At 37.8% G+C, this 10,317-nt stretch overlaps 1 long non-coding RNA gene across 1 annotated transcript in view; it reads right to left on the bottom strand.

The window, feature by feature from the left end:
• LOC116070935 overlaps window positions 1–3,562 on the bottom strand; it is a 31,276-nt gene extending 27,714 nt beyond the window's left edge. The window contains exon 1 of the long non-coding RNA XR_004110641.1: window positions 3,503–3,562. This is a non-coding gene — a long non-coding RNA (uncharacterized LOC116070935). The remainder of the gene's footprint in view (window positions 1–3,502) is intronic.
• Between the last annotated feature and the right edge of the window lie 6,755 nt (window positions 3,563–10,317).

Here is a 10,317-nt window from a genome sequence, read left to right as displayed (position 1 = left end):
GAGGGGAAACTGGGAAAGGAGAAATTCGCATGTAAATAAAGAAAATATCTAAAATAATAAAAAAAAATAATAAAAAATTTAAAATGATAATGCTTACAAATATATTCAAATCGACAATTTTATATCAAAACCAACTACTTTCATACATTCATATACTAAGACTTGTAAAGACTTGTTAACCATTCTGGTTGAGATAAAAAATGTATATTGAGTACCTACTAAGAGTGCTAAAATTAAAAGCAAGGATAGGTTGACCTAAATTCAACAGTAGTTGTCAAGAAAGTATTAATCCCAATGATATGAGGAAAAAGAACATAGACCCAAATCATCATGGCCAAATTAATTACAGCAAACTTTTAAAATTTATATACATGGGCTATCTCTACCTAAAAGCAGGGTTCAAGATATCAGTATAGGATGTGAGAAAGAAGAAGTTTTTATAGCTCAGGGGCAGGGGTTTTCCAAGTGGGAGATTTGATGGACAAATCAGTGGAGTTAAAGGACCAGAACAAAACCCCAATAAGTCAATCAATGAGGACCTCTTTTAAAAAAAGCCATGCTAGCAAGGTGGTCATAAGGTAGACACAGTAACATGTAGAAACGAAGATAGGTTTTTGAAATAAAGACATGGCTGCTGTTTCCTGGAATAGCCAGTACACAACCATTTGTAGTGAATGTTACAGGTGGGCCATAGTCTGGTCTTGAGAATCAGGTATAAACATAATCACCAATTAGTCTTTTTTTTTTTTTAGTTTATGATGATTCTTAAGCCTAAGAAGTAAGCAAGCTGACTCATAGAAAGTATTGAAATCCAATAAAAATATAATATATATTAATATTGAGAAACTAATAGGCATACACAATGTCAATATTTTTATGTTTTGTATTATAGGTCCGTCAGTCAAAGAAAACTCTTTGTAAAACAAACTTTATTTAGTTTTCTTTCTTGATCTTAAATTGACATTTGAATTTTAACCCATTTTAAAGGCTACAGGAAATTATTTTAATTTGCTCTCTGGAAATATTTTCTTTTCCTCTTTATGTAGGAGTTTGAAGTCTGTTTCCATAGAAACCATTCTATCAAGTTACAACCTGAACAGTTCTTAAATGCAATAAAATGGGCTTGACAGTCTCTTTCTAAAGTGGTCTGAGCAATTCAAAACAGAAGTAAAAGTTTCACTTTCATCCCTGTGGATGTTTTGTGGATTCTTTCCAAAATTACTGAATTACAGACTGCAATGACTATCCCTCCTCTGTTTATCTCTCTCTTTCTACAGTGCTGTGCTTAGAGCACACGGGCTTGCATTTATGAGCCAAGTAGTCTCCCACCAAACTATCTACCATTGTCTTTTTCATTTCCTCTTTCCTCTTCCAATCCTTTTTTAAATGTTCTATGATACCTTTTTGTGCCCATTGTAATAAATGAGAACAAATCTCATGATTAAAAAAAAAACACACCCTATATTTATTTCATCTTATAATTTTAGAAGGAAGAAACTAAATTTGTTTCACTGGTGTTTACAAGACTGGGTCCTATCCTAAAATCCTTACTTTTGAATTCTTACAGAATCCTTTTCTTTGACTTTATTAACTATTGTCAGCCACCTGTGCTCCTTGATTCTTCTTTACATCTTCATATCACTCCAGCCATCCATTAGCTTATCCTGTCATGTGTGTTACTACTCAGGTTCATCCTTAACTTTATTATGATGTTCTTATTCTGCTCTACGTACCTACATATCACCTACATAGTACTACATTGTATTCCCATCTTTAAATTACGAATTAAGTAATATGGCAAAGCCCCATTTTGATGAAAGATAACATTCAAATTTCTAGGTATTATGACATGCCGTACATTATTTACTCTATTATTTCCCAAATGTCAAGTTCTTATTTGAACAAAAATGAAGATATAGCATCCTACGTAAAGGTGATGGTGATAAGGAAATAAACATTATCTGTAAAGTTCCTGTTTAAGTCCTGTGTGAAGACAAATGAGAAATATGGCCAAACAAATCATAAGTGACAACAACAGCAGCAAACCCAAAGAGACAAAAACAAAACAAAACAACAGATATACTGCTCAATATGAGTATAGACATTGTATCAGATTTTTCCTCATAGCGTTTATAATTCACATCATGTATCTGGATCACAATTCCTTCCCAGTCCTTCCATGTCCAGACTCCCCTTGTGATCTCCCACACCAAAACCAGTAAAACTTAAAACCAATAATTAAAAACCTCAACTCCATTTTGTGCTATCTATATATTAACTAGAACATGATCATATTCTCCATGGGCAGACTCATAAATACAACAGAATCTTTCTCCCTCAGCTCCTTCCGAAGCCATTAATTGTGGAGAGCTACTCTTCAACATCTCCTCACACATTTAAGAGTTCTCTTCAATGGATTCCTGTCTAGGCTGTTATGTTTCCATTTTGGGGGGGGGCGTAGGGGTGGAGGTGGGAGGGGTAGGTGTTGCCACCTTCGGTGTCCTTTTTTTCTCAAATGTGCATCTGTAGCGCTTGAGATCACAGCCAAAGTAGCCTTCTTCACAGTCATGAGGGATTGCAAGCCATTTCAGGCAACAGCAAAGACCAGGAACACAGTTCCTGCTTCAATGGAACAATAGATCCAGGACCCATACACGGCTCTCAGAGGCTTCAAAATCCACAAACATTAACAAGACCTTGGGTGGCAGCACAGGTCACTCCCATTAATATGTTATTTGTTAGCAGTGTGGCCTATGGTCTTTGACACTGTCCACACTACAGATTTTGGGCATCCTTATATATTTTAGAAACAAACAAACAAACAAACTTCCACAAGGAAGAAGAGGATAAAGCAGGAAATAGTCAAACTGAGGACTGAAATCAACAAAATAGAAACAAAGAGAATACAAAGAATCAATGAAACAAATGTTTGTTCTTTAGGAAAATCAAAAAGCTAGACAAAGCCTTATCCTAACTAACTAAAAGACACAGAAAGACTATCCAAATTAACAGGATCAGATATGAAAAGAGGGGCATAATAACAGATATCTAGGAAATCCAAGGGTTCATTAGGTTATACTTTAAAAGCCTGCATTTCAAAATATTGGAATTTTCTTGACAGATACTGCTTATTAAGGTTCAATTTAAACAGAACTATAACCCATAAAGAAATAGAAACAGCCATTAAAAAAAACCTCCCAACTAATAAAAGCCCAGGGCCAGATAATTTTAGCACAGAATTTTACCAGACTTTCAAAACAGAGTAAATGCCAATACTCCTTAAGGTATTCCACTAGAAAAATTTAAAAATTCCTTTTATGAGACTACAGTCACCCTGATACCCAAACCGTATAAAATGCTCAACCAAGAAAGAGATTTATAAACAATTTTCCTTATTAACAGAGATTCAACAATACTCAAAAAAACAAAAACAAAAACAAAAACAAAAACAAAAAAAGAGAGGCTTGCAATCTGTTTCCAATGATATTTAAAATATATATACCATTATCTTGTAGGCTTTATTCCAGAAGGTAGGGATGGTTCAGTCAATGTAATCCACCATATAAACTAGGTGAAAGAAAAAAATTCCATACGATTATCTCACTCGATGCTGAAAGAAACTTTTGACAAAATCTAAAATATATGACAAATATTTTAGAGCTTATGGATACAATAGACATACCTCATAATAGTAAAGGCAATTTCTGAAATTCTATAACCAACATAAAATTAATTTTTGGAAACTCACATAATTCTACTAATATCAGGAACAGAACAAAGATATCTACTCATTACATATCTACTTAATACAGTACTTAAAGTTTTAGCTAGAGCAATAATGCATTAGAAAGAGATCAAGTGAATAAATTTGAAAAGAAGAAGTCAAAATATCATTATTTTCTGGTGATATGATAGTGTACATAAGTGACCTCAAAAATTCAACTAGGGAACTTCAAATGCTGATAAACAAAGCCACAGCTACATAGCTGAATACAAAATTAATGTAAAAAAACAAACAAAACAAAAAGCAAAACAACAACAACAAAACAAAAATCAATCAAACAAACAAACAAACAAAAAAAACCCCAGCATTTCTGGTACATACAAATAGCAAATGGACTAAGAAAGAAATCAGGAAATGACTCCATTCACAACAGCTACTAATAATATAAAATATCTCTGGAAACCCTAACAAAGGAAGTGAAAGGCCTATATGATTAAAAACTTAACGTCTTTGAGAAAGACATTGCATAATATATCAGAAGATGAAATATTCTCCCATGCTCATGGATCAGAAGAATTAACATATTAAAAATGGCCATTCTATCAAAAGCATAAAACAACAGTATTCAATGTAATATGCATCAAAATTTTAACAAATTTCTTTACAGACCCACATTGAAGCACTCCATTACATAGATACATACATTCGTACATACATGCATACAAACAAACAAACAAACATAAAAGCAAAAAAACAAGAAACATGACAAGTAAAATAAGCCTGACAATAAAAACAAAACTAAACAAAAAAACAAAAATCAAACAAAAAAATCTTTTAGAAGTATCACTAGCCCTGATTGTAAGCTCTACTACAGAACTTTAGCAATAATAACTGTATGGTATTGGTATAAAAACATATGTGTTGTTCAATGGAATTAAATACCCAGACCTAAATTCACATACCTATGAACATTAGATTTTTTTTTTAATAAAGAAGCTGCAATCATACAATGGAAAAAAAGCAAAACATCTTCAACAAATCAAGTTAGTCTAACTGCATGCCTGCATGAAGATGTTAAATAGACCCATATTTACCACATTGCCCAAAACTCACATCAAAGTGATCAAAAATCTCAACATAAATCCAGATACTCTGCGACTGATAAAACAAAAATTAGGGGAAATGCTTGAATGCATTGGAACGGGAGACAAGTTTCTCATAGAACACAATAGCTTAGTCACTAAGATTGATAATTAATAAGTGGCACCTTAGGAAAATGAAAAGATTCTATAAAGCAAAGGACACTGTCAATAGGACAAAATGGCAGCCTACAGAATGGAAAAAAAGAAACACAACTCCACATCTGACAGAGGACTAATATCCTAAATATATAAATAACTCAAGAAACTAGGTGCCAACAAACCAAACAATCTAATTTTTAAAATGGAGTACAGACCTTCCAGTCCACAACTGCTCCCAGGGTCAGTTTGGGTGCTACAGCCCCACCCTTGCTCACACCTAGAGACAGCTTGACTCTCAGGAGATTCTTCATAACCAGGCTCACAGGTGAGACACCCCTGTGCCCCAATACCTGTTCTAACTGAGACCCCCATGGGGCCCAGCAGACACTGGACCTATCTGCCCTGACTGAGACATATCTTTCTTCCAGCACTCCAGGCTCCCTCCCACACACAGAGACAGCATAACTATCAGGAATTCCATCACAATCAGGCTCATGGGCTCATAGATCAGGTGCTCTAGACCCTCTCCCACACACAGAGACATCCTAACTTGAGGGGTTCCTTCATACCTAGGCTCACAGGAGGGGCAGGCTGCAGTCAAAGATAGCAAGGCCAGCTAATACCAGATATAATCATATGGTGAGGGACAAGCTCAAGAACAGAAGCCACAGAAGTCAATGCTACCTGGCACCCTCAGAACACAGTTCTCCCACCACAGCAAGTAATGGATACCCTAACACACATGAAGAGAAAGATTCTGACCTTAAATTTTATCTCATGAAGATGATAAGGCTTTGAAAGGGGATATAAATAACTCCCTTAAAAAATACTGAACACAGGTAAACAGGTAGAAGCCCTTAGAGAGGAAACAAATAAATCCCTTAAAGAAACACAGGAAGCCCAGTCAAACAGGTAAAGGAATTAAAGACAACCAACCATCCAAACCCTAAAAATGTAAATAGAAATAATAAAGAAATCACAAATGGAGGCAACCCCGGAAATAGAAAACCTAGAGAAGAGATCAGGAGTTACAGATGCAAGCATCACTAACAGAATACAAGAGACAAAGAAAGAATCTTAAACATAGGAGATACCATAAAAGATATTGGCACAACAGTCAAGAAAATACAGAGAACAAAAAGCTGCTAACCCCAAACATCCAGGAAACTCAGGATACAATGAAAAGACCAAGCAGAAGAATAATAGGGATAGAAATGAATGAAGATTTCTAATTCAAACGGCCAGAAAACATCTTCAACAAAATCATAGAAAAACACTAGCCTAACCAAAACAAAGAGATGGCCATAAATGTACAAGAAGCCTATGGAACACCAAATAGATTGGACCAGAAAAGAAATTCCTCCCATCTCATAATAATCAAAACATTAAATACACAGGACAAAGAAAGAATTTTTAATTGGTTATTTTATTTTTTTACATTTCAAATGCTGTCCCCCTTCCCAGGCTCTACAAACCCTTCATTCCATCACCCCTCCCTTTGCCTCTAAGAAGGAGCTCCCCTACCCACTTACCCACCACTGCTTCATCCCTGTAACATGCCCCTACAATGGGGCAACAAGCCTCCACAGGACTAAGGACCTCCCTTCCCACTGATACCAGATAAGGATACTCATAGGCAATCATAGGACTGAGCCCAGGGACCCTCAACAAAGGAGTATATATGAGAAGGTCCATAGCTCCAGATTAATAAGTAGCAGAGGACTACCCTATTTAGCATCAGTGGGAGGCGCTTGGTCCTATGGAAGCTTGTTGTCCCAGTGAAGGGGGGTATTAGAGGTGGTAAGGTGGGAGTGGATGGGTGGGTGGGGGAGTAGAGGGAAGGCAAAGCAGATGGTGGAAGGTATGGGGGGCCTGCAGAGGTGAGACCAGGAATGGGGAAAATATTTGAATGTAAATAAACAAAATAATTAATAAAAAATTAATAAGTGGAGTACAGAGCTAAACAAATAATTCTCAATATAAGAATTTTAAATGTCTGAGAAACAAATAAATGTTCAACATCCTTAGCCATCAGAGAAATGCAAATCAAAACACCTTGATAATCCATCTTATATCTGTCAGAATGGCTAACATCAGTACCACAAGTGAGAGCTCATGCTGGTGAGGATGTGGAAGAAGGTGAGGGTTGGATGGTGATGGGGGTATAAATTGTACAACCACTATGAAGATTGATATGGCATGGTGGTTCCTCAGAAAATTAAAAACCAATCAACTTCAAGACCCAATTATACCACTCCTGGGCATAAACTCAGGAGACATACTATTGTGCCTCAAGAACACTTGATCAACCATGTTCATAGAGGTTTTATTTGTAGTAACCAGAAATGAAAAACAATCTAGATGTCCCTCGATTGAAGAATAGATAAAGAAAATATAATATCTTAACATAATGGAGTATTTATTAGTCAGCAGGTAGAAAAAAAAAGATATCATGAAATTTGGAAGCAAATGGATGCAGATGGAAAATAATTCATCCTGAGCATGGCACCCAAAACCATGACCCAGAAAGACAAAGATGATAAGTACTCACCTGTAAGTGAACACTAGATCAGATGTAAAGAATTATCACACTACTGTCCGCAGACCCAGAAAGGCTGAATAACAAGGAGGCCTCTAGGTGAGATCCATCAACTCCCTGAGAACGGGAAATAAAAAAAGATTTTGTGTTTAAATTGGGATTGGGGATGACAACAGGAGGGAACACGTTATGGATGAAGAATGGAGGGAAAGAGGTAGGGAGTATAAGGAGAGATGACTGGAATGGGCTGGCTTTAGAAAAAATATGGAAACCTAATGCAATGGAAACTTCCTGAATAATGGCTACCCTAGCAAGGACTCCTAGGAATGGAAGATGCAGAACCTGAACCACCCATCTTCATTAACTGGCATGGCTCCCACTGTTGGGACTGGGACACCAACCCATTCACAAAACCTCTGCCCAACACACGTCCTACTTGCAAGTTGTGCTGGGGTAATGGGGGTACAGAATTTGTAAGAGTGGCCAGTCAATGACTGCTCCAACTTGAGGCCCATGCCACGAGAGATAGCTTGTCCCTGACCCTGTCTAAATGGCCAGGAAACAGAGGCTGCATAGCTCAAGTACCTAGGATAGGAGCCCCTATGACTGACAGAAATAGTCAATGAAGTTAAATGATTCCTAACAATATGCTGATGTACTCATAGATTGGTGCCTAGCACAATCATCATGCATCTGGGAATTTTTTGTGGATAGCTCTGTGCTGCTTGTATTTTATATTAATTCTGCTCTCCCAGGAGAGGCTGTCTGGAATGAGGAATGAGTCACATGCTCAGGTGGTGTCTTGTGAACCAATCCCCTAATGAATAAAAGAGGCAATCACTGGGCAAGTAGGTGTGACTTCTTGGTTGGACTGAGGAAGAGAGGAAGCAGGAGTTAGGTCCCTTTTGGAATGGTGACAGCATAAGGGTAAGATGTTGCTGCTAGAGTTTCCTGGTATCATGGCAGATCTGAAAGGATTTGCCACCAGAAGAAACATTTTAATAAGGTTTACAAGATTAGGTTCTAGTTGTTGTGCCCATTGTTTCTGAACTAAGTTTGTAGTGTGTTTTCCTTCATGAGGTGGCTCATCTGGGTTCAAGAGAGAAAAGTACTGTGGCAAAGCATGAGTTTGCCAGATGTGCACCACAAAGGCATTGGGGGATTTTGAAGCACAGGTTTGGCGTGGTAGCAATCTGCCAGTGGGAACCTAATGAGCTGTGGGGAGAGATTGTGGAATTCTAAGTGAGTCTCCACAAGATAAAAACAGGTCGGTCATTGGCTAACAGTGCATGGCCGGCCAGGACGTGGAGGCAAGAGTTGCCATCACAAGCTCTGGAATGAGCAGGTTTCATTTTTTTTAATATATCCTGCAACAGACATCTGATAGGAGCAGGTGCAGAGACCTAATCCAAAGATTAGATGGAGCTTCGGAAACCCTGCAGAATATGAGGAAGAAGGATTGTAGGAACCTGAGTGGTCAAGCACATCAGGAGTACATGGACCACAGAATCAACTAAACTGGGTTCATTGGGGCTCATAGAGACTTAAGTGTCAATCGCAGTGGTTGCATAATTCCATGCTAGGGCCTCTGTATACATGTTGTGGTTATTTAGCTTGGAGTGTTTATGAGACTCCTAACAGTGGGAAAGATGGTATCAATAACTATTTAGCCTGTTCCTAGGTCCACTTTCCTCTTACTGTGTTGCCTTCTCTAGCCTTGATATGAGGGTTTATGCCTGCTCGTTTTTATATTAATTAATTAATTTGTTAACTTTACATTCTGCTTGTAGCCCCCTCCCTCTTTCCTCCTAGTTTCACCATTATATATATCCCTTCTCCATTACCCCTTCTCAAAAACGGAAGTCCTCCCACCCTCCCCATACCACCCTGCCCTGGGATATATAGTCTCAGCAGGACTAAACATATCCTCTCCCAATTAGAGCCAACCTGGCAGTCCATTTAAGGGTAGGGGAGCCAATGGCAGAGACATCCCCCACTCCAATTGTTGGAGGATACATATGAAGATGAAGCTGTACAACTGCTACAAATGTGTATGATGCCTAGATCCAACCCCTGAAAGTTCTTTAGGTGATGGTTCAGTCTCTGTGAGCCCCTATGGGCCGATGTTGTTTGACTCTATAGGTCTTCTTGTGACATCTTTGACCCCTCTTGCTCGCTCAATTCTATCCCTGACTCTTTCACAAGATTTTCTGAGCTCTGCCTGATGTTTGGCTGTGGGTCTCTGCATCGCATCTGTCTTTATCTACTGCTGCATGAAGCCTCTCAGAAGACAGTTATGCTAGGCTCTTATCTGTAAGCATATTGGATTTCATTATATAGTACTTGGTATATATTATGGGAAGCCTGCTCTTTTCTGAAGTAAAATTGAAGAACAGTAAATCTGGGGGAAAGAGGGAGTAGGGAGGCATTCTGCCAGAAGTGGAGGGAGGGGAGTCTGTGGTTGGGATGTATTGTACAAGAGAAGAATACACACAATAAAAAAATTAATTAAAGATCAATGAGACCAAACACTTTCTGAGTTTTATACAGGTTTGATAGGAAAACTATGGCTGCAAAGTATGGAATTCAGCAAAGACTATGGACTTAGTCTGTCTTCTTTCCTTCTTTCTTTCTTTTTTATTATTTTCTTCCTTCCATCTCCCTTCCTTCCTTCCTTCCTTTCTTCCTTCCTTCCTTCCTTTCTTCCTTTCTTCCTCCTCCTTCCTTCATTCTTTCTTCTTTCCCTCCTTCCCCCTTTCTTTATCTTTTTTCCTTTCTATCTCTCTCTCTCTTTCTTTCTTTCTTTCTTTCTT

This window comes from Mastomys coucha, unplaced genomic scaffold (assembly GCF_008632895.1).
Source record: "Mastomys coucha isolate ucsf_1 unplaced genomic scaffold, UCSF_Mcou_1 pScaffold22, whole genome shotgun sequence".
In the NCBI taxonomy this organism is placed as follows: domain Eukaryota; kingdom Metazoa; phylum Chordata; class Mammalia; order Rodentia; family Muridae; genus Mastomys; species Mastomys coucha.
Note: the sequence above shows the minus strand (reverse complement) of the source record. Positions and strands in the feature narration are given on the sequence as shown.